The sequence below is a fragment of the Podarcis melisellensis genome (assembly GCF_964234715.1).
Source record: "Podarcis melisellensis genome assembly, chromosome: 15".
In the NCBI taxonomy this organism is placed as follows: Eukaryota; Metazoa; Chordata; class Lepidosauria; order Squamata; family Lacertidae; genus Podarcis; species Podarcis melisellensis.
The window spans coordinates 3,832,698-3,859,149 of NC_138532.1; the positions used below are offsets into that span (position 1 = coordinate 3,832,698).

Consider the following 26,452-nt stretch of genomic DNA (forward strand, 5'->3'; position numbering starts at 1 on the left):
ATGATAGGTGTTGTAGTCCAGCAACATTTGGGGGGTTGTCACAGGCTCTCCCCATCCCTGTGGCAGACAATACTGAGACAAAGGACTAAAGGTCTGTTTAAGTGTCAGGCAATGTTATGTGGTGATCTCATCCATACAATACATTTTTAGTTATATACTTTAAAAAGTGAAGAAGCCATAATGAGGTCAAACATGGTGAAGTGGACAGAATTTTGAGTTTTGGTGTGGAGGGACACGGGGCCAAATCCCTACTCAGCTCATCAACCTTACTGAATAGCCTTGGGCAATTCTCTCTCAGTTTAGATTATTTTATAAAATTGCTGGGAGCTTACATAAAATATGAAATTCATGTAAGAACTGTTCACAGAGGGCCCCCCTCCCAAGCACGGAGGAGGGAGGGGGACAGCCTGATATACAGGCATTAAGCAGAACATCAGCACACAACACTTGAATGTACAGAGACCTTCCACACTGATGTTCCAATCAGCACATGAATATTAAGCTGGGATGTTTGCAGACATTCTGATGAGGCCAGTGAGTGTGGTCCAACACAAAGGCCAATGTGACCTTCTTGTTTAAAATCCTCATCTGCTCTAATGCTCACACAGGTTGACCATGGGGAAGTCTCTACCTGTCTGCCTAATTTATCTTCCAGGGGTGCTGGGGTAAAATGATGAGGGAGTGAAGAACCATGTGTAGTATCCTCAGATCTCCAGGGGAACAGAAATGCAATTTATAAATATGAATGGGGAAACATTCCACATCACATATTTTTTCATCACACTGGAAAGTATTAGAAAAAGTAATATTTGCAGGAAATAGCAATAAATAGATCATTTATTTATTTTGAATACTTGCATCCTAGTTTATAGCCCTGAGAGGCTTACAAAAGACTCCCATAAAAAAAATCCAAACACAAGTCTGTTATCCAGAACAAAAACAACATGGCATCCCTTCAATATCCTATAGGTGGCATTTAATTTACTTCTGTGTTTTACCAACAGGTAAGTGATGAGTTTGTTTGTTTACCACACTGTAATCTTTATATCTATATACTGTATATGGACTGTAAGTTGAGTGATTAATGTGCATAACAACTGGCCATTGTGCACATTCACCAGGCTACATGGAGAATGTGTACACAATCCTGCCACAAGGAGGGAATTGTGTACATTTCGGGGTCAATAAACATAATCTCCAAGGGCCCTTGAGATTTGTGCATATATTGACTGAATTTTGTACAGGGCAGTGGGACATGTCAGTAGGGGGGCAGCCTATAACATATTCCCAGAGTTATGGTGCACTGGGAGAGAGCAGAGCAGGACGGCTGAAAGGCTGAAGGACTTAGCATCCCAAACAGATCTCTTAAGTGAAAATAAATAATTGCAGCCCAGTTCACTCAACCTTGTTCCTTGCCTCTCTATTTACCACCATGGTTACAGATTCTTCTATTGCAGTCTATGTGTTCCCAGCACTGAAAAGGCAATGTTTTACTGACTTGAAAAATTCAGTTTTACCCTTGAATATTGCATCTATCGTGACAAGTTGTGCCTTCCTCCAACCACCTACCAAACCTGAATGAATAGCATGGGTACCTTTAATTTATTAAAGTTTGAGAGATAGAACTTGATTTGAAATCTGAAAAGGGATTGGTTAAGGCCTGGTCTACACGTGGAGTGAAACGAGTTGGTAAAATGTGGAAGTGGTAGAATAGACTGTACAATTCAACAGAGCTGTTAGGTAATGCCAGTCAGGGCAAAGGTGGGGAGAGAGGAAAGGCAAATTGCTTCAAGAGCAGGGCTAAGCTGGCCTCTTAACAACACACCCGAGAGCCCTGCTGCTACGGCCACTAGCATGGCAGCATGCAAATCTACCTAAGTCTCCCTTCCCCAAAACAATACATGAACTAAAACACAATTAACCTTCACAATTCACACTGCTTCATGTTTTAGTGGATGTAGTGCTCCAACCCAAAGAAGGGGATTTAAAGTGTTTATGTTGAAGACGCATAGTATTAAAGACAAAAGACAAAAACACAAAACCATATATTTGTGAAAGTAACATGGAAATGTGGGTGTTGCCAGAAAAAAATGTGTCTATTAAGAGAAATGCACATTTAAATGCCGAGAAACATTCATGAGGGTTTTTTTAAAATAATAAAGTAAAGCAAATAACCAGTTCTTAGGGAAATGTAGGGAACTAAATTTAAAATTGGAAAAACCAGAAACTGAAATTAGAATCGACCTATTTGCCCATCTGCAGTCGTGGCCACTGAAACAGCAAGAATAGTGAGGCCTCCTATCCAGTAGGATGACAGTTTGTCCCAGGACCAAGCAACCTGCAATAGGTTATTCACAGCGGATCATTTTAGCCTGTGGAATTAATATTTTCAGGAGTGGGGTTTTTTAGTTGCTAATGTGCATTATTTCACTTGCTTCAAAATGGTGTGAGCCAGCTCTGTTTTGTTTCTGCTGAGTGGGACCCTGGACTCCTGCCCCCAAAGTCCTCCCTCAACAGCATCAACAGTTATACAATTTGGCCTGCACTATATATGTGCTATGGAAAAATCACGAAACTGGCACCACATCTGGATATGCTCAAGCAGATGTAAATGTCACCCAAAAATCGGGGGGGGGGGGGGTGGAACGGAGAAAATTAATTACAGATTTTGGGATGTAACTATCCATTTTTCAAAGTTGCCCAACTGATGCAGTCATAAATATATTAGGTCCACACTCAAAATACTCAAAAAGAAGAGAAAATTTTAAACATGCTCAGGAAACACATGGATGTTTCCATATTTGGGGACTCGGGGGCACAAGATGTACAAATCAAAATGAAACACTGGGCAGGTGCGATGTACAATGAGGTTACAGAATAAATAGCAGATCTCTTTGTGACCTATTATCCTATGCTACATTAGATATTTTTGTGTGCAACTGCTAGAGAATGGGAAAACAAAAGGTTCCTAAACATATTTTCAGAGTTTACACCATCCAAACACAAAAGTGAGAATGGCTCTGTTCATGAATAGATGAATCTGTCAGTTTCAGTTTCTCCTATTTCTGGTCTCAAATTTAGTTCTGCAGCAATCTGCAATAATAATTAAAAACTCATGAAAAGTATCCATCATGTGACTTTCTAATATATACATGTTTGGCATGCCATTTTGACTAGCATGTAAGTATCTCAAAACCATTTCTTCTAACACAATGCATTTTTGTATGTGACTTTCACTAACATTCACATTTTTGTTAACTGGTTGGTTAAAGATCTACATTGCCAAATTTAGAGAAATGTGAATTTCGAGGGATAATTGTGTTTCAGTTATGTATTGGTTTGTGATGTGTGAATTAAGTAAATTATCATTATATTGCAAACAAAACTGAATTTCTCCACCATCGCTAGGTCTGTCTGTGATCTATCTAGCTTTGTTTCAGCTGGAAACATTTTCTGTTCTCGTGTGTGTGTGTGTGTGTGTGTGTGTGTGTGTTTGCCCTGGTATCCTAGTAGTACATCTAAATTGCAGTGGTGAGGGAGGAACCCACAGATTTAACTGGGACACGGAAAATTCATGAAGGCTGCAGGACAAAATAAAATGCATTCATATAAGGGTTGAATAGTTGCGGAGAGGGGCGGGAGTTGAAAGTCAGCTGGGAACACAATGAGCAATTTATTTATTTATTTCCCTTGCTGAGTGCTTGTCTTAAAAAAAAAAAAACCCAGCTTTTGCAGTAAGTTAAAGTCCCAGGTGAGCTAGGCCTAGTTCCCTTTCTGTTACTATGACAACGAATTTTTACCGCAGTCCCAAAGTCCCTCCAGAACTCACACATTCATGCCTTGAATTAGAACTTTAAAGAAGAAAGATGTATATTTTTCCCAAGGTTTACCAACAAGAAAAACAAGCAATAGAAATATACGGCAAAAAACATATCGCCTCCCCCCCAAAACATACACACCAGTGTTACATCTCCAATAAAACCGTAGTTTTGCCAACTTCAAAAATTGTGGGTTCTTTTTACCAACAGACAAAGGAAATATTTAGAGATCCAATTCATTTCCAAAAGCAAATAATAAACTACAAAAGAATGGGAAGTGTGGGAAAATCATTAAACTGATGAGATATTAATATCACCTAAATTATTCTTGAAAATACCAGTGGGTTTTTTTAAACTTTATTAACAGATTTTGTATTTTATTTTTAGTTGGTGACTTTCTCAATGGGATTACTAAAAAGCAAGGTCATTTTTCCCTTCCTGCCATGTCTGTACTAACTTCCCTTTGTGGCTAATGCAGAGTATCCAAGCCTCTTTGTGTGATGGATATTGAAGTATACACACACAAACTCCTGGCTACTGTCAATTAACTCCATTGTTAAATTTAAGTTGGCCCAAAACAGGGCAGCTTTTGTGAACAAATAAATCAGGGACAACTGACGTGGTGCCCTCTAGCTGTTCTTGGACTACAACTTCCATAATCCCTAAGAAGCATGGCTGATGATCAGGGTTGATGGGAGTTATAGTCCAATGCTATCTGGAGGGCACCTCGTTGGCTAGCTCAGAAACAGACTGCACTGAAATCCATTCAGATGCCCACACTTTAGGGTGAGTAGATAATGGCAAATGTTGGCCCTTGGCAAATATACAGCTATCCACATTATGTACTAAAAGAGATGCAAAAATTGCAATTCACCCTGTGGTAGAGTTACAAACTCTGAGGGTTTATAAACCCAAAATTTCATAAAAATTTCATTTTTTATGTTTGATCCCAAATCTCACATTCATGAGTAAAATCTTAAAGAACTAATCGTCCCTCCTGGACAAAATTTTCCCTAAGATTGCCTGATGGGGGAATGGCTGCATCCCAGGATGGCCTTGTGGCTTGTGGGTCTTCTGCTGTTGTAGCCTAAATTAAAAAGAGGGGGGGTGCAAATCTAGAACCCAGCAACTAATGGCAGCATTTTGCGTTCTCTGACTTGGAGGCTGAGCTCCAATGTATGCAGAGAGAGAGGATGGAGCTGAGGGGGGGGGGGAGAGGCAGAATGTCTGCTTCTTCCACTGATCTGTATTGTTCATGAACAAATGCAATCTTTTTTGAAAACAGTTTTTAATACAATATTGGAGCTTTGAGCATGCCTCACACTCATTTGGATGAATGGTTTAGCTAATAAAGTATTCATTCAGTCTTAAATTGATATGCCTCTCAAAATGATGACTCACTCTGGAACAATCCAAAACAACAATATCCAAACAACGAAAACAACACATTTCAAAAGAACAGCCATAGCCAACAAGATTCAGAGAGCAGGTCAATTTGCAGCATAAATTCTAATAAACAGAGGAACAAAGAAACAAACCAGTTCATCAAATAAGATCCAGTGACCTTTGAAGTATTTTTTTTAAAAAAGTCTTTCCCCATTTTCCTAAGGACTGTGAAGGACCAAACTTCATGAGTCAGCCTAGAAAGCAATTTCTAGAGTAGGTGCCACCACTGATAAAGCCCTATACTTTTTCGGTCTGAACAAAGTATTTAGAGCAGGACTTTCCCTGTGCACATGGAGGAAGAGGAGGAACATATGGGAGAAGTCAGTCCCTAAGGTTTCATGGGCATGACTGTTTATGTCGGCCTTCACCAACCTGGTGCCCTCCAGACATCAACCCTGATTATTGGCCATGCTGGCTGAAGTGGATAAGCATTGTATCCCAAAACATCTGGAAAGCTGGTAGAGGAACATTTTGAGGCGGCAGCTTCCTTCTGACATCCTCCTCCAATTGTTTGCTAAATAGATGCACAGACCCACAAGCTTGTCTGCATGATACAACTGTGACATCTCAGTCTCGGCCCAGAAGTCCATAACAAGAATGTGTGCTATTGATACAAGAATGCGTTGAAATGCAAAAATTATGAGATATGAAATGAGATATATTTTTGTTGGAACCATGGTACAGGGAAGGAAAGAGTGCAATCTGTCCTCCTCATGTCCATGGGCATCTAGTTGCTGAGGCTTTCACATGGCTACTTACATCATTAGAAATGTGCACATCGATTGCAGGATGTCTCATTTAGTTTGGCCCCATTTCCCATGGAAAACAACACAACAAATTAATTGCATAGAGAGATGAAACACTGTGGGTGGGGGAGACAGGGTCTGATCACATTTCGGCTGCCCTGAAAGCAAGGCAGTGAGCGTGCATTCTGCCATACAAAAGATGTTACAGCTATCTTCCATCTGTTTTCAGTTGAACCAGTCTCTAACTAACTGCATGACCATAGACCTCTCAGCATCACACTCTAACCAACTGAGCAGTTTCTTTAAATCTGACTGTACCCTAGACATTTGGAGAGTGGTGTCTGATATTTGGAGCAAATGGGTAGTGTTTGGGGGGCTAAATGCTAAACCCTTACTCATCTCTATATTACCATCCCATGGATGGGCGGATCCAGAATTGGCCTCCACAGTCACATATGGACACATTGTTAAAACCATATTCTTGGAAGACAATCTTGCTCAGCTACGAGTGATCGCCAAAGAAAGTCGATCCCACCCTCCAGTTCCAACATGATTTGGGCAAAACCAGGTCACCGAAGGGCAGCTCCACATCATACATTTAAAGCACTTCCCCAAAAGAATCTTTTTTCCCTTACAGAGCTACAATTCCCACTTCCCTTAAGACATGAATCTGCTCAATGGCAGAGCACATGGCTGGTGCCAGCAGGGAGACCAACAGGAGGTGGAACCAGATCCATGGGAAGACATGCCCAAGTAATCTGAACTTTGTCCCTGGCCTCCTTGCTATTAGGTTGCCCAAGGGCAACACTGAGACTATGAGGGAGAAAGCTTAGAGCCAGTGTCAGCCCCTGGACAAGTTGTAGGTGAGAAGAGGGTCGACTGAGGGCAAGCTGAGGCAGCGCAGGGCTCCTATTGCCCAAATAGATCAGCCTCAGTTGCACACTGTGCATTCAGAAGGTTCCAGGTTCAGTCCCTGGTGTCTCAAGCTATGGCTAGGAAAGATCCCTGTGTGGAAACTTGCAGAGGTGGACTCGATCACCTCCTAAGTAAGGCAGCTTCCTGAGTTCCTGTGTATATTTCTGTGGGAAGGTGCCAAAGATGTGTAAATAGACACAGTTCAAATGAAGTTCATGACTAGCTGGAGCTCCTTATGGAGCAAGTGAGCTGCTCAAGCATCTGCAGCCCTTATGGTAACAAAGACAATAACAGCACCATACACACTTATATCAAGATGCGCCCCATAAGCATGTTGAGTGTGCTTTCTTAGAAACATCTTCAAAGTCCTGAATTGCAAAGCGATGGTTCCCCACCATTTCAACATCAGCCTCTCAACCTCTTCACAAACAAACACTACACCCTAAATCACAAGGAATGTTTAGGAATTTCAGCTTCAATGGGTCATTGCCTACACTCAGCCTTATTATGGCTGCTTTATTTGCTTTAAACCCCAGTAGAAACATTAAAGTGCCTAATTTTCTTCCTTTGGCTTTAAACTCCTTTAAATACTCACATATGCTCAAGATTGTGTGTGTGTGTGTGTGTGTGTGTATTTCCTTTAGTTGAACCATGTCACTCATTCCTTCCCCTCCTTTCAGATATTTTCTAGCCAGTCTCTAATGATAACTAAGCAGCCATATAAAAGAGTTCTGTGCTGTCTTTTATATATACCCAGATATTTTACATGCTTGCATCTGCTAAAGGCATTAATATTTATGGAGGTATTACAATAAAAATGATTTCGGGAGAGAGGAAGCAAAAAAGGAGGCAGAGCTTAACACCACAGAAGTATGATTTAGGGGCAATGGGAGAGCCACAGAATGGGTTTTCCTGGTTTTTATATAATTAGAAAGCGGCTTTCACAACTTTTCCTAGACAAAATTCACACAGGCATTAAACAGGGACTCCAATGGCTACTTGGCCCGTGCTTGGCTTCACATAAGGATATTTTCAGCCATGACTCAAACTCTTGCTGCCACATGTGGAAAGATACAGCTTGTTTCATGACATATTTCAATCATTCAGGTACTTGAGGCAAACCTGGCCTAATTTGAAATGCATGGCTATTTTGGAGAAGTATTTCAGGCCTACTAGAACCATAGGCATCTAAAGGCAGCCAAACACAAAATTTAGTGAAATCATTTTTTTTGACCCCTCCAGTCTGTATAAAGCTAAGAGGCCAGGATATTGTAGTACAGGAGTAAGGAACTTGTGAACCTCAAGATGTTGCTGGACTTCCATTCCCATCATTCCTCTGACCATAAAGCTGGCTGGGGCAGATGGTTAGATGGAGTTCAATAACATCTGGAAAGCCACAGGTTCCCCTCCCCATGCTGTAGTAGATAGCAATGCAACCAAAGGAACTTTCTCCCCACCCTTTCTCTTTCAGGCCATAAACCTGTTTTGGGCTGTTCCACTTTAGACCACAAGTCTAAATGCTACATGGGGTGGAAGGATCCACCATGAGCAGGCCCTCCACGTGCCCCAATTTTCCAGAGACAAACCCAGATTTTTCAGAAGCTGTCCTAATTTCTGCTTTGTCCCTATTTTCATCAGACAAATGTTGTGAGGGTATGGAGTTATGCGACCCCCAAGCCAAGGAGATAAGTAGCTATACAAACTTTAGAAGACATCTGAAGGCAGCCCTGTATAGTTTTATTACGTTTTTATATATGGTGGAAGCTGCCCAGAGTGACTGAGGCAACCCAGTCAGATGGGTGAAATAATAATAATAATAATAATAATAATAATAATAATAATAATAATAATGGAATAGGACATCCTTATTTTCATTGGAGAAATATTGGGTGGTATGCATGAGGACTGGGCTCAATGATTTCCATGCTCTTTCCCCCCTTTTTCTTAATTTATGGATGTGGTTGGGGGAATACCAAAAGGGGCAAGCTGTGCTTTCAGGGGGTAGGGCAAAATTCTTGTACTTTTCACCAGGATGGAGAGCTGACTATTAATATGCAGTAGCAAAGTGTTTAATATTTCTCTCCCCTCCCCCCAAGAGCTCTTCAAAGTAATTCAAGCCCTTTGGCACCCTACATCGTTGTTGTTGTTGTTGTTGTTGTTGCTGCTGCTGCTGCTGCTATTATTTGCAAATTTAACAACAACAAACCCCAATAAAAACCCATAATCAGTTCACAATCTGAATGTAATAGCCCTAAGTGCATACATCTTAAGTTAGACATATAATATAAACCTTCCAAATATCCAGTAACGTATTCACACAAAGCTGTTATCTGCATGGAATATGTTCAAAGGCTTCAAGGGCTATCAGGTCCTCAGACCCTTGTGTAACAGAACAGCATTCTGCCTTTGCCTCCTAAATAGTTATTAAGTCACTAAGAATATATTCAAGGGACAGAGAGAAAATCAACAGCACATTATGAATCAACTCATTTCCATATAGCTATTTTAATTGCCCTGGAAACAACATCAGAAAAAATAGTAGTCTTGTTTCCAGAAGGAAAATCTGAGCATTGGCATTGCCAACTGGGAGGTCAGCCTTATTCCAATACCATCATGCAAAGGATGGAGACAACAAATTGGGGTGTTTTGATGCAAACTTCCTCTGTCTTTAAGCATTCCGGAATCTAGACACAGCCCCCCACACCTCAAATTGGACAATTATGTTTGTTTGTTTTCCTGTCTTTTTTCTCCTCACACCATCAGCATGTATTATTATCAGGACACAGTCACAAGGTTACCAAAGCTATTTTTCAGGTGCCGCAGTCCATACCTTCTAACACTTGACAGATGAAAATAGTTTACCCTTGGCATTACATTATGTGAGCAAGCAGCTCAGATGGCCCACAGTAAGTGGGGAATAAAGCCATTTTCAGAGGGGTCCAGCAACATGATCCCATCTGGCTTGCGAGATCTGATAGAGCAGACCTCAAACATAAGAATAATCTCTGACACAAATACTTCCATGGTGTTTTATTTCATGCGCATCTCTCACCACTCCTCAAAAAAGCCAAGAAAGAAAAAAGTATCAGAGGAAAATTTGGGGATTCACACAATGAGAGTTGTGTGAAATGGAACAATTCTACTCCATAATCATTTTGGGATTCTAGCACTGAGTGGTTCCACTGTGGTTAAATTCTGGCTAGAAACTAGGGTTTAAAAAAGAGGAAAGAACAAATACTAGGAATATGCTATTCCTCACCCCTCAACCCCCCCAAACATTCAGTTGTATTCAATGCTAATCCTACTCAGAGTAGACCCACTAAAATAAATGGCCCTCACTAAATAATGTACATTAATTTCAATCGATCTACTCAGGGTAAATCTTGGTTGGATACAACCCTTCTTCTTTTTTGGGGGGGGGGGCTGCATTTTTTTCTATTCCACCAGTTCATATTGATTTCAATAGGGAAATTGAGTAACAGAAAATGCCTGGCTGGGGGGCAAACAGCAATCTACCGCTGCCGATCCCTGGGGAAAGAAATCTTTAGTGGTGAGTTGCTGTCTGCTGTCCCATCAATCATTTTGGAAGCTGAAATCCTATATATCAGGGTAGCCAATGTGGTACTCTCCAGATGTGGTTGATCTGCACCTCCCCTCATCCCTGACCATATGCCATGATGGCTGGGGCTGATGGGAGATGAAGTCTTGCAGAACAGGTGAGGTCCCTACAGACTGGAGGTGGGCAAATGCTGTTCCCATCTTCAAAGGGAAGCGGAGAGAAGACCCAGGTAACTACTGACAAGTGAGCATGACATCGATACCAGGGAAGGTTCTAGAATAATTCAGATAATTGTGTGTGTGTGTGCATGCTCACTGTTTCAGGTTTGTGCGTGCATGTGCACAGTTGAGCAGTGTTAGAAACTGAGATATGAGAGCTAGGAGTTAAAGGAAACCTTAAACCTAGGTTATGGGCACAACAATGGACTGTCTAGGCGCTTTTTTATATAACAAGAATACAAAGCTGAAAATGAATGAACTGAAGCTAAAATATTATGCTCATTTTCAAATGGTCTATTCCTTCCCCAGCCCAGCCCCCTAATATTCTCAAGAGGGTCTCTTCTCCAGTCTTCAGAGAGTAGCTGGAAGTAGGGAGGCAGAAAAAGGTCCTCCTTTCCTTCCACTCTGCAGTTTTAATCCGAAATCTTAGGTGCAGTACTGCACCCAAAGCTAAGAATCTGCTCAGGCTAATGAAATTCCCTGTCATATAATGCACCTAGAACAATGGGAGTTTCAAACACTGAAGTTGGGTGTGTGCACATGTACATTAGCAGGATATTTTACACATGTATACAGTCTCTCTCTCTCTCTCTGTGTGTGTGTGTGTTTTCAAGGTGGTGTGAGTGATGCCAACAACAGCTTATCAGGTTTACAAATGTGGCTGTGGGTGTAAAATATTTAGTAACCTCTGGTCTAATTGCTGCACCACACTGTCATATTCCATAATTATAGGCATTGTGCATAGCATCCAGCAGATGGCTCTTTCTGAAAATACTGGAGGACTAGCAAAATTCTCACTTCAAACTTGAAAGCACACCATATCATTTTGCCAGTAGATGCTGCTATATATTTTAATTAGACAGGAAAACCTTTGTAACTGCTCAAAACTTCATCAAACCAATGAAAGTGTGTCTTTCCTGACAAGTCTGAATAAAAGACAGCAGTAGTTTTTGACAAAATGGGAAAGAAATATATGAAAAAACTGAGTAAAAATATTAATATGTCACATTTCAGTTGTACCTGTGGCAATTTTTATCAGATTGGTTTTCAATTAGGGACATTCATAGAACTCATCAATTAGATGAATCAGGTTTTTGGTGTCATTTCTATAAGTTTCAGAAAAATGATTCTTATAATTGTGGAACATCATCATCATCATTATTTTGACTATTTGCCTTAATTCTTGTGCTCCTTTAATACCTTGAAATGAATATGAGTTCAACAACAGGCTGTGTTATAATTGCTCCAGTGGATCAACACCTTTCATATTATAGCATTTATCATATCTAGTAGGGAGTAGGGAGTTGTGGCCATCCAGATGTATTGGACTACAACTCCCATCAGCCCGAGCAGCATGTTAATCTGGAGGCTTTCCTATTTCTAACTTAAAGTTTGAAATAAATATTCACATTCAACATACCTGGTTTAGATTAGAACTGAAATGTTGACTGTTCAAATGCTTAATCCAGGGATCCTCCAGATGTTATTGGACTTCACTAACATCATCCCTGACCATTGGTCATGCTGGTTGGGGCTAATGGGAATTGGAGTCTAACAACATCTGGAGCACTGCAGGTTCCTCATCCCTGGACCAATCATTTCATGAATGAAGTTTGACCAAAGTACTGACATAAACTGTTAATGAAAAGAACCATCTCAAGAGAAGCATTCCTGTTTGCCTTTCTCACACGGGAGGGGATGCCTCTTTTAATGGTTTAATCAATTTTGCCTTCTGCATTCCTGTGTGTGAGAGAACCAGTCTCAGCCCTAGCACCAGCCTTTGCATTCCATCAACGACTAGAAATATACAAACAAAGCATTTTTTTAAAAAAAATGCAGGGATCTTTTCTTTTAAATGTGGGAGAACATTCAATATGTAATGCTCTTCTTCCCCTTTTCCCTTTCATCCACCATTTATTTTCTAACATAGCAATTATACAAAACTACAACTGCTTACTGCTTACATCCCAGCTCCAAAGACAGTCATTTGCTACTCTCACACTCACTAGGAACAAAATGATCTCCAAGGAAAGCCACCTTGTTTTGTACGCCAATGAAAATCTGGCACCATTAATAAAAATAATAATTGAACTCTATGGGCTGGGGTTGAAAATAAAACACTACCCTAAGAGTGCAATTGTAATTGCAGTTGTTTTTCCAAAAGGTCTTCGGAGAGATCTTTGCAGATTGCAATATGAGCAGCTTCCCTTTCTCCTCAGTTTCCCCTCCCCTTATTTTCCCCTTCTCCCCTCCCCTCCCCACCCACAAAAAAGCCAGCTTGAAAAAAATGAATGATAATTATAGCAGGGGTAGCCTATGTGGTGTTGTCCGGCTGTTGTAGACACTGGGTCATATCCAACTAGCTTCTCTTCAGAGTTGACCAGTTGAAATTAATTTCAGCAGGGTTGCTCTGTGTAGGACTAGCATTGGCAACAAGCCTACAATTCCCATATACTTGACCACTGACCAGACCAGCCACACTTAATGGGAGAAGAGGTTCACAACATCTGGAACACACCCCATTGGTTATCCCTGATCTATTAATACCCAAGATTCTAACACAATTTTGTCACAATGTCCTATAAATAAATGAAGGCCTCACATATGCATACTCAGGTAGGAATAAATTGGCAGAGTCTCGAAGTGGTAGAAGTATGAAGGAACCCAGATGCAGACAGGAAAAACTGAGGGGTGAAAAGTGTGTGTGGGGATCCAGCCACTGATAATGTTCTGAGTGCTATTATCCCAAGGCCATCTTTCTTTGTGAATTAAGTAAGGAATTCAGGGTTAAGGCACGAGCTCACATCCTCTCTTTGTCTTATAGAAAAATGTGTATTCAGAGAGCTGATACTTTCCCACATGCTGCATAGGTAGAATGAAATGTTTGGATTTAGAAAGAAACTCTGCCTGTTAGTTAATACCTTGATATCATCATTCAGTGCTGACATGCCTGAATTGAATGTAGTACATACTGCATGTGCAGAGCAGAATTCTACACTTCAATAGTAAATGGCGAATCTACCCATACTCCTGTTTTCAAGGTGGAAAAGTAAGGTGCAAAATACATTGTAGTACAATACCTGCTTTGAATGTAATCTACAGAAAGCTTTGGTGTGCACATTCAGGAAACAATTGTACACTCCAAGTTCAAACACTAGTACAACCTGCATACGCATTCTCAAATGACTCAGGAAAGATGAAAAACAAACCATAACGCAACACATCCTTGATCACAATGAAATTCAGTATGTTTTGACCTGAACACAATTGGTCTCATAAAACTGTGTACCTTATTTGTCAGGGTGGGGGCTATTTCATTGTATTCTACTGCAAGTGGCAGCAGCATCAGTATTGGAAGCCTGGCCACCATTTCTCAACCTCTTCCATGTTCTCAACTGAGTATCATTCCAGTGCAGGTGTGTGTGTGTGGGGGGGGCAGATTGGCCACGGTTAGATCCTGGAGAATTCCAACAAAAATGGGAGCAGAAATTGCTGGTGTTCTTTCATTTGTCCCATATCTGGAATGGAACTCAATTCAGCAGATACAATCATGTTTGCTGTTGTTGTTTGCAGTCTGCAAAGGATACAATGTTGATGACATTCATCACATTTGCATTGTGTTTCCTTTGCACTGAAATGAAAGGTGTGAAATAATATCACTACAGTGGACAGTGAGGTGAATTGTATTTGTCAGAAGCTAAACTGCAGCAGAACAGAAACAGCACTGCATGCAGGGAACACGAGCTGCAATGAAAATTGATGCCTTACATCCCATAACACACACACACACACACGGTGGCAAATATTTGGAGAAATTCTAGCAGGTGAGAAAAATAAAAAATCTCAGGAGGAAAAATGTCTTCTGAGGAACTTTGGCACAGTTCCCATGTATATGTCTATTCCATCCTCTATATCAGCTAAAGGATCAGGTTAGCAGCTGATGGGAGACATATTTGCTTGAGACCTTGCAGAATGGCTGTGTGTGTGTGTGTGTGTGTGTAAGAGAGAGAGAGAGAGAGAGAGAGAGAGAGAGAGAGAGAGAGAGAGAGAGAGAGAGAGAGAGAGATAAAACACTGGGCTGGATGGACCAAAAATAACACAGTTTCATGTGTTCTTATATTCCCTGTCAGAAGTTCAAACATTAATTTCTGTGCCTATTTCAAATGTGGGGAGGCAGGATGCAAAAACCCATTGTTATGAGATACCTGAAATGAAGCCTCATGAATCCTACAATTTCCTAATGCAAAGCCTTATTTCAGACTCAAGATTATTGGGGCAATTATTACTCCTTTGCACCCCCCATTCCCAAGGCAGGACCAATTACCAACAGACACATTCATCCTCAACAGAGCCCAGTCATTCCTGTGCCTTTGGAGCAAATCCCCCTTTTTCCCCCACATCTCTGTGGAAGGCTGCGCACTGAACACCAATTACACCACTAGCCTTTTCCTTTCCTTTTCATCCCCCCCTTTTTTTTTGCTGTTGACTGGTCCACTGGTTTTTACTATTGCTGCCAGATGGTAGAGGCCAACCCGATTAAAAAAAACAAACACCCTCTGCTATTTAATTCCAAACTTGGTAATAACTTTCCTGTAACTCTCAGAGAGGAGGAGGAGGAGGAGGCAGCAGTGGCATGAACATTCAAGAGACAGAATCAAGGTTAGGAACCTATTTTACACCTGCCAGAGCAGATAACACTCAGATAAGGGCTTTCACTCTTACACAAGCCAGGAGCCCTACTAGTCCCTAAACTGCAGTTGCGTGAAAGGAAACGTACATTAATTTGCTAAGAGAGCCAATTTACAATCAAGCACCTTGGGTCCACATACCTTTTCCCCTTCATCTCAAAGGTCTGTTCAGTTGGTGTTTTTACACCTATTGCACTGGCGTGTCTTAGTCGCTGGCGATGACCTTGAGTTTGAACACTGATGTAACATTAGACTCCAATGACAGATTTATAGAGTGGCAGATATGGGTGCCTACCTCTTCCCTAAGACAGGACGGCATCCCATGTTTGTTAGCATCATTAAACTAAAACTGACTTTTCACCTGCTCCCATACCATATGCAGCTGCAAATTTTTAAATTAAAACTATGAAGCCATGCATAAATTTACATATATTACAGACTAGCCTCTCCATTTAACATGCAAATGTACGCCAATGTTTCAGAACACCTTCTGTCGCTAATTAATTTGCTGAATTATAATTAGACTAATCCTGCATAATTAATAAGCACAGATTTTTTTTTAATTTGTAAGCATCTTGATGAGATCATTCACTTCCTTCTATAAACTGCTAAGTAAGTGTTAAAAAAAAATCAACCCCGGTAAGAACATATGTGAGAAAAGCATGTTTGATGCTGCATACAAATTCAAACAAGCGGGAAAGATAGAGGTAAATCAAGATCAATTTAGGAATCGTACTTCAGGAAATAAGAGACCGCCAGTGAATTATTTGCAAGGACAGGGATAAATGGTCTATTTGTTACCAAGAAGTTCCTCCTTGGTACTTTCAGCCTGTTGGATTTTTCCTCAAGCATGCACTGAGGCAGGAACGGATTACAAAACGGTCTGTGGCATTAAGAAGTGACATGATATTAACACACCCTTGTATATCAAACGTTTGCCTTGTACACGCTGTGTGTTGATAAGCACTTTTGATGGTATTTGGAACTGTTTTCATTCCATCTGCCAAAAACAACAGCAATCGTTCTAGTGGAACAATTAAGTGCCATTAGTATTGGAGGCATTCGGTAATAATTAGAATGAAGGGGATCACTTTAATGTTGGAGAACTTAGGCTTCAAGAAGCATGTGTGCCAATGAGTAGAGGAGCTTTTAAAATGTAATTTGATAGCCTCATAGCAAGTGAATCACTTACCCAAACTGAGATTTCAAGGCTACATTTTGTTATTAGCCAATCACTGTGGATCCAATAAAAATGGATCTCTGTAGTGGATTTAATGAGAGGTCACACAATCTAGATCTGTCTTTTCCAAACTTTCATACCACTTTCCCACCCCACTTCTGAATTTAAATTGCAGGGATATTAACACACACACACTTTTAAACACATTTTTAAGATGAAATGAAGAAGTCAATGAGGAGTATCCTCTGAGCAAAGGCTATTCTGCAACATCTTTCTGAATCAGGATGAAAACATTCCTCTTCAACCAGGCCTTTGGCTGATTAATATGGCCTTTTAAATGTGTTTGTGGAAGGGGAAGTTATTATTTTGTTTTAACTATTTATTTGGTGCTTCTGTCCTGAATTTTATCCTGTGAACCACCCTGAGATCTTTGGGTGGTGTATAAATTTAATAAATAACAAATAGAAATCCCTAACACAAGAAGGAGCCCTTTTTGCCCAATACTTCTGGTCACTAACAAATTTTACAAGAGTGAAAATTTGAGGAGGGAGCTGAAGGGGCAAACCACCCACTTCATTGCAACATGTGCCTGTATTGCCTGGCATTCATCAGAGGTATGGGCTCAGCCTTGCAATCTCTACTTCTGGTGTGGAGCCTCAGGCCCAGGGGATAAATGCAACAATCCAGGCCTCTCCAAATCCCCCTCAGGACCCTTCCCAGTCCAGGCCCTTCACCAGCCTTGAGTAGTACGGCCAGTCTGGAAGGTGCTATTGCGTCTCTGCTCTTACTTTAGTTGTTGATTCTTTCTCTGCATGATGTAACCTAGCGTTCTCCATAAATTTTGGACCAGAACTCCCATCAGTACTGACCATTGGCCATATGGACCAAGGCTAATGGGAGATGGGTCTGAAAACATCTCAGGAAGAGTGGACCAGGCTTACAGCATCCAGTTCTTCATATGTTGATGACAAGTCATGTGGTTCTTCAAAGAGATGGTTCAGTTTTGTTATACACTTTCTTTGTCTTCCTGCCAATCAAGTATTACTACTACTGCTGCTACTTATTATTATTATTTTTTACAACTACAGCTCAGTCTTGATTCTAAAAAAAAAACACCTCAAAGCAGCTTAGAAGCAGAATAAAACAATAAAAAAGTTAAAACATTTAATATTTAAGACATTTTTAATTGAAAAACCAACAGTTAACCAAAAACAGATTAAAGCATGCATCAACATTCAACATGTCTGCATAGTTTTTAATTAAATTGAAATTTATTGACCTAAGGTCCCATCTGCACTACACCTTTAAAACAGTTATGGCTTCCCCAAAAGAACCATGGGAACTGTAGATTGCTAAAACTGTTCAGAATTGCTAGTCCCACATCCCTTTTGCAAAACTATAAAAACATGGAGTTCCCCAGTAAAAGGGTTTGATTGGTTGTTAAACCCCTCTGGAACTGTAGCATCTGGGAATGGGGGGGGCTCCTCACAACTCTCACTACCCTTAACAAACAATAGTTCCCAGGATTGGCAGGGGGAGGGGGGATATGATACTGCTTTGAATGTAAAGTGCAGATGGGGCTTTAGTCATGTCCATCAATTTCAGTGGTGTTGCTCTGAGTAGAACACAAGACACAACCCAATCGTTCTAAAATAAGAAGACCACATCTTCTTATGATGCACACCACATTCACTCCAAGGGACTGCTTCTTTTAAGATGGCAAACAGGGAATGTCTACAGTTTTCATTATGTACTATTAAAAGCAATGCAAAGGGACGATGCAAGAATTGCTGGCTCACAAAGCCACAAAATTTGCAAGGAGATGCTGGAGACCATCTAGTTCACCAACCTTGTTCAGTGTAGGATCTGCAGTGCAGTCTGTGCCCAAAGCAAACCTAATAGATGGCTATCCAGCTTCTTCCAGGGAAGAAGAGCTCGCTATCTCCTGAGGCAGCTCTGACAGTTCTCTTACTGTTTTAGCTGAAATCTGCTCCCTCTCCTGCAATTTCCTGCATTTTCTGCCCATTGGTTCTAGTCCTGTCCTCTGGAGCAACAGAGATCATGTCTGCTCCATTTTCTGTGTGACTTCCCTTCAGATATTTAAAGACTCTAATCTTCTATTCTTCCAGCAAAACATACCCAGCTCTTTCAGCCATTCCTCGTAGGACTTGTGGTTTCCATATATAACTTGCTGACTGATTAAATGGGGGGGGGGTATCTTTTAAGTTAATCAAAATGTTTTGACCTGATTAATCTAATTGACTCAGTGTTGCAGCCCAACATTTTGCATAATTATTTTACTGGTCACAGAACTCCAGTTTTCTGGAATTGGATGATATCAGCAGAGATTTCTGTTCTTTTATTAATGTAGAAAAGCACTGCTTTCTTGGCCTTGAAACTATTTTTTGCATCGTTTATCTAGAATGGGAAATGGGCAACCATTTTAATCAGATATCCATTTTTGATGCACCTTTCATAACAGTATAGATTATGCATACACATCCATCCATTTAGAAAGAGAAAACAGCTGGAGCATCTGCTTTGCTTTCAGAAGGTCCTTGGCATCTCCCTCTGGGAAGATAACTGGCAGACAGTGTAGACAACACTAGATGGACTCCGTCTAAGACAACTTCCTATGTTGCAAAGTAGTTTTTTGTCCTCTTAACAACTCTTCAATGTGTCTTGTCTGAATGTGTTCTATTCCCTACCAGCAAAAGTTTCTTCCTTTTCCTCAGTCTAGGAGCGTTGGACATTCGCTGGATCCTGCAATTTGGAAACTATTCCTAGTTAAGCTTCACCCTGCTCCCCAGGTCACCATAAATCTAAAGGTTTTTTTTAAAAACAGAACCAAGCTTTGGATCACATGCAAAGCTTGCAGGATGTTTCCTTGGTTTATTTCATCCAGATGTTTGCATTTTCAATAATTGAGAAGCTGCTGGGAAAGCTAGACATCAAGACTAGCAAATGGAACCAACAAGGGAGTAGCATTGTCATTAGCATGATCTTGTCGGATGAGAGATTAGACTAAGGAGTCAATGCCTTCTTTGTCAGAGCAAGTTATGGCATGAACCCATTACTCATCAACTTCAGAGCCACCCAAAGGTATCTAAATGGGGAGAGGTGAAATTCCCCCCTTCTCTTCCTTTATTGTTGCTTTGGCCTGCTCCTTACCAGGGATCAACATATCCGTCAATTTCCATTTTCCCCTGTTTCTAATTTCTCCAAACTCAAGTTGCATTGCATTGCCACATCAGTTTGCCATTTTTCTTAAAGTCCTCCGGAAAGTTCTCCAGCATTTTAGTGCACATTTCTCTAATCCATATTTTTAATGCATTTTTTCCCCAATATAGACATTTTTTGCAAAACATTTCCCCCTAATATAACACATTTTTCTATGTTCCTTTCACAAATACGTGCATTCATAGGCAAACATTACTCTAGTATAGACATTTTGTACATATCAGTTGGCTGGAGAACTGCTTTGCAAAATATAGAGAGGTGTAAATTTCAAAGGATTGCTGTGTTTCAGTTTGCCCATTTTTTCAGAAAGTGTGAATTAGGTATCCTGAAATTTCTCCCCCATCCTTACTGTACAATGCAGTATTCTAATACTCCTGCATTCCAGGTTAACTAGGACAATTTCTAAAATTCATTTCATATTTGGAGAACACATAGTTTTCCTTCAGCATTGAGTCTGGCCAGGTCATTTGCATCTCCTTCACCCTCCTTCCACATTAGTGATGTCACTTTTTTACAGTGTTTTGATTCTACGTGCAATTGCATCTGGGGTCTTTTTATGCATTTCTAACTTTTTGATATTGGAAGGTGCAAATAGATCGGAGCTGAGCTTTCTGACGGATTGCCTATGCCTGCACCATCCGGCCTGGATTCTGAGATCTTTTAGCTGACTGAGTTTAGGACGGGGGAGAGAGTGCAATTCAGTTCACATTTACAGGTGAACCTAACTAATGCACACTTTCTGAACCAATACATGAATAGAAACTCAGACATCCTTAGAAATTTGCACATCTCTGAATTTAGCAGTGCAGTTCTCTAGCCAAGTGAATGTCTATGTACAAAATGTACAAAATGTCTGTACAGAATGTACAAAATGTCTATACAGTTTAATGTGTGCATTAAATGTTTATATTAGTGAAAAGCATACAAACATGTATTGCCTTAAATAAAATTGCTTTGCAAAAAAGTTTATATTAGGAGAAATTCACATGAAAATGCTGGTGGGTTTTCATGAGGACTTTAAAACAATAAATCATAAACTGATTGAGGAATGTGGAGAACTGAACTTAACACTGGACAAAAGGGAAACTGAGAGAAACAGATTTATCTACTCTTACTGAATCTGTAATCATTTGTATTTCATATTTTATGGTATTTTATTTTTATTGTACACAGCTTCAGTACAAGGCTCTTTTGGGAGGATGGGAAGAATAGAAATTTAACGAATAAATAAATAACTTGTGTTTGGAAAGTAATTTATAAATCTGCAACTAAAATAACATAAAATAAGCCTCATTCAGGGGCCCTGTGAATGTTTCTATCTCCATGGCCAGGAGAGACAGAACACATCCTGTGGGGATTCCTCATCTTCCCATGGTGTGTGGCTAAGACTTCCGCCTTTTCAGAATGCTTGAAAGCCCGTGTTTCAGCTGACCTTCCCTGGTTAAGTATTCTCCTGCCTGCAAGTATTGTAATGCTGCTGGAAATTCTTTTGAATCTGTTTTCCTCTTGGCTTTAGTAATAAATGATATAAACATAAATATATAGATATATACATATTTGTATATATAGCTGCAGTTTTAATTATAATAACCTACTTCAAACAGAGCTTGTTCAGAAAAGCAGCATATAAATATTTTAAAGCAAAAGCTAAGCAAAATTCTATACACAATAAAAATGAATATTGATACAACAAAATGTTCAGTTACGTCAAGACTTCTGCTTTTAAAAAAAGTTTCACCAACACATCCATGTTTACTGGTAGGACAGAGAGCAGTAAAGGCACATGGATGAACATTGGAATAAAGAGTTTAGCAAGTCAGAGTTTTGGTCCTTCTAGCTCTCCCCAGCCAGGTGCTCCCCAGATGCTTTATTATTAAATCATTATCAAATAAAGGCATATACTGCCATACATTTCAAGAACAAATACTCAACTAATCATCGACTATGATGATTGGCCCTCTACCGGCTAAACTATCAGGAAGGACTGCTCAATTTTATCTGGTAATATCAGCTGGGAGAGAAAAGCCTGTGGGTCTCATTGATAGTGACCAAATTTCTATCAGTGGCACTAAGAATATGGAGGTAATTAATCATCTGAAATTGGAAGGAATTATTTCCAGAGGCTTGTCTCAGGTTATTTGTTTTGCATATAACTCAACTGTTACATCTTACTTTTCTTTTTATTTGTCCTGTACACCCTCTTGGTGTACTATATGGGGTTTTTTTATGGACAGTTGACCATAATAAACTGGTGGTGGTGGTCACAATCCCCATAATCAGCTGTTGGGACTTGCAGTCCAAAATATCTGGAGGGCAGCAGTCTGCTCTGGAACTGGTTCTCCAGAGTCTCAGACGGGGGTCTTTTCCAGCCTACCTGGAGATTCCAGGGACTTAATCTGAGATTCCTTGCATGGAAAGCATGGCACCTACCACTGAGTGACAGTGCAGGCCTGTGCACACACTTAGAGACAGACACACACCATGCGCTGCATGCAATTGTGTGTTCATAATTTCAGGACAGATGGGAGAGGAGCAGTTTCATGCCCGCTACGGAAGACAGTGCAATGCAAAACTAGGAGTTAGGGAGTAGGGACCTCAAATGACTGCACAAGCAAAATTCATGCCCAGCAACTGAAACTTAGAGGCACACTGGCTCTGACCATGGAGCTAAGAATTTAGCTAACATAGCAGCAGTGGCTCATCTTCCATGAACATGTGCATTCCTTTTTTAAAAGCCATCTAAAGATGCAGTCTGGTCAGTGGAGGCTGGTCCATTAGGGCAAATGGAGTGCTGCTCCACTGTCAAGGACTGGAGGTAGAGGAGTGGTGGGAGGCATTAGCTGGGGAACCCCTATGGGAAGAAGGCTCAAAACCAGGAGGTTGGTGGTAGGAGGAGGAGGAGTGGTCAGAGGGAGAAGAGGGGGGAAGCCTGGGAGGAGATGCTGGAAGCTCAAGAGGCGATAGGGTTTAGTGAGCAGGAAGAGGCTATGGCAGAGAGCAGTGCAGAATCAGAGGCAAAAGTGGAGGCTGGAGAGGAGAGGGGCCAAGAGGCAGAGATAAGGCAGGTTGCTGAAGAAGCCAGGGGGTCTCCCACTCCTGCTGCAGCTAGCTCCCCTCTTCCCAGTGTCCCAGGACCACAAGAGGTATGAAGAGGGCAGTGGACTCATCAATAGAGTCTCATATTGCTTAGGAAGGACCAGGGGGTGGAGGAGGCTTAGGTAACTGTGGGAAGGTGGGGACCTTCAGTCCTCACAACTACCTCATTGGGGGAAGATCAACTGGGAAGAGTTGCTATGCTCACTAGGCCTAGCCTCCTGAGCTGCTTGTTTCTTTGAATAAAGAGTTAGCTTCACTGATGATGTGTGAGTTATTACTGACCTTCTCCCAGCACCCGCCCCTGACACTGGCCAACCTCAGTCTGCCTTCAGCCAGTTATTATCTGCCTTCTTTCTTAGTCTCAGTTGCAGAATTCAGCAGGGAGGAGGATGGGGGCGGGACTAGAATTAGTTGGCTCTGCCTGACATTGGCTCTGTCCTGCAGACAATTTAAGTGGGATGAAGCCCAACAGCATGCCACAGGCCTCACTTCTGAGTGGAGATGCTTAAGAATGGATGATTCTGTTAATTTTTCAGTACCCATTTCCCCCCAGATTTGAATTCAGTTCGCATTCCCCCATCAGTTAGCATTTTTTAAAAATTAAAATTCACAATTCATGAAAATTCATCTGCTTTTCAGTGCAAATTCCTCCTAATAAACACATTTCTGTGTACAATTTTGCCTATGTGCATTTTTGCAAGCATTTCCCCTAATATAATACATTTTATGCATTATTTACACAAATATGTGGATATTTATATGCACTTCCCCCTAATAAACACATTTTGTATACATGATTTGGTTGGAGAACTGCATCACAAACTCCAGAGAATTTTGAAGGGTACTGTGACTAACATATTGTTTTGAAATGTGCCATTAGAAAGGTTTACATTAAAATTCAAACAGAACTGGATTTCTCCTCCATTCCTAGAGAAATTTGAATTCTCTGTGAGCTAACTTGGTCTGAACCTCCCAAATTAACATGCAGAATGGAAGTTATTGTTCAGAGTTCACACTTCTCCAAATTTTGCAATATAGCTCTTGGCTCAAAAACATATACCAAAATGTATATTTTGCATAGCATACTTTTAGAAATGCTTATATGTTTTTATACATGTTTGTGACAAAATATAAATTGCATATTTAAAGAGGCATTTAGTTCTGAATTTAAATATGAATCTTTTCTATGAAATTTTCTAAATTAAAAAAATCAGATTAATACAGTAACTGTGTGGAAAGGATTTATGAATGAACACATGTGACACTGAAATGGATCAGTAATCCACTTTACAAAAAGATTAACTATTGTCACTTTCTTAAATTGTCTCAACCTACACAGGAGATGCATTAAAGGGGTATTCAGATTAAATGTGGTAGCAAATGTGGGTAGCAGAAACCAAATGTTTTGGACTACATATCCCATTATCCCTGGCTGGCACTGATGGGAGCTGCAGTCCAAAGCATCTGGAGAGCATCCCGTTGCCCATGCTAGATTAAATAAACAATGTTTAAAACCCACCCTGATTCTAAATCTCCTTTATCCCATAATTTAGGACAGAGTTGTGGAGGTTTTTCTTTGAAGGAGTTTTTTTTATTACTAAAGAATTCTTAATAAATACGTTGTTTTCTATTTGAAAAAAATGATCCTTGGATGCATAGGACATAAATCACTCCAAATTGCTACTTTGATAAATGTGGACAAAATAATAAAATTTGTCACCAACCTAATATTACCATCAATGTTTTGTCTAGCTACATTCCTTCCAATTTAAAAACAGTTCAATACCTCTTTTACCTTCAAGTAGCAGCACTTAATAAACAGTGATGGATGCTTTTTATTTCCAGCCCCCGCTATCCCTCCCCTTCTCCCACCTCCCTGTGTTTCAGACTTCCCTATCTATGTTACAAGGGGATTGTTTAGCTTGGGGAAAATGTAGATCTTCCATCCTTCTTCCATTGACATGCATCCCTCAAGGAATGACGGCCATATTTAATTCATAATCCCCGTTGGCTACACAAACATACAACTTCCCATCAATTAGGCAACACAGAGATGCTGTTAAAAATCAATGAGCTTATTATTAAATATATTTTCTTTTCATGTAACAATCAGAGTTATCGGTGTGGCTGCAATGTCAGTGCTTTAAATGCTTTTAAAAGGCAGCAGATTTGCTGTATAATAGGAAAACATTTGAAAAACAAAACAAAACAACAAAATGAAAACTCAACATTACATTTGCTGAACTACCCAAACCATTTAGGGAAGAACTTGGCTGATACATTGCTTTTAACATTTATTGTAAATGTTGGAAGTAAGGGATTGCTGCTTGTATATTTTATCTCCATACTGTAAATTAGCAATGATCTTTATAAACCAGTTAAGAAGAGCTGTTGCTGATTAGATCTATTTAAAAATATGGTCTGCGCATATTTGTGTTTTCATTGTGGCATGTTTATTGGAAATTATTTGGATATTTTGACACATGCCACTGGAGTGGTTTTTCCATTCCTACAAACAGAGGCGTTAAAGCAGTTCCAACTCATTCAAAGGTTCCCCCACCCCACCCCCCAAACCACACATGCACACACTCCAAAGATTTTGGCACGGGTCTCTTCTGCTGTCTGGCCACAGCTGATCTGAAGTGAGTCCCCTATAATTATAGAAGAAGGAGGAACAGGTTTCCTGCTAATTGGAAAATTCTGCAAATGGCACCACTGAAGTAAATTGACAGTCGTTAGAATATTAGCAAAATGAGAAAACTGATTAGGAAAAGCTCAGATGTTAACTCTCTTTTTAAAATATACCCACACCAAACAGCTTGATTTTAACCAAGCAAATTGAGAATAAAAGTTTAGTGTAATAGAAGTTGTGATTTAACTGGATAAGATATATGATGTATTCAGTAAACAGAAACCCTTTCAGTTGAACATGTGTTAAGGGCTTTCCATGCTCACTCAAGCTCCAAAATGCCAGGAAAGAACATCTGCTAATGGACACACCCTTAACATGTGCTATGTAGGGCAATATTGTGGTTCTTGTGTCTGAGAATTAGGTGCACGGCTTGTTCTGGGAGGGGCTGCCCTCCCTCCAAAGGAGCATGTTTGCAGATCATAGAATCAGAGTTGAAAGGGACCCTGAGGGTCATCTAGCCCAACCCCCTGCAATGTCGGAATATGCAGCTGTCTCATACAGGGATCAAACCTGAAACCTTGGCATTATCGGAAACATGCTCTAACCAACTACTGAGCTAGTACTCCTGGATTCCAATTTGTCACTGGAGTTTCAAGTGACTTGTGTGTCTAAGAGCACTTATTTCCAGCTTAGGCTGATTTACCAGTAAGGTCATTCCTAGATAGTGATAGCCTGGCCTCAGTCGTGGGGGAGCTACCACTGGGGGCTGTCAAGTTGGTGGTGACCCATGAGAAGGTCTTTTCAATGACAGTTCCCCGTTTTTGGAATGCTCTCCCTAGTGAGCTGCGTCTGCCTTCTTTGTGATGGACTTTCAGGAGAAATTTCAAAACCAGTGGCTGAGAATATAATACTTT

The 26,452-nt window shown here is 40.4% G+C and overlaps 1 protein-coding gene across 2 annotated transcripts in view; it reads right to left on the minus strand.

Moving 5' to 3' along the window:
- Positions 1–26,452, minus strand: part of EBF2 (EBF transcription factor 2) — a 245,437-nt gene that overhangs the window by 76,932 nt on the left and 142,053 nt on the right. The window lies entirely within an intron of this gene.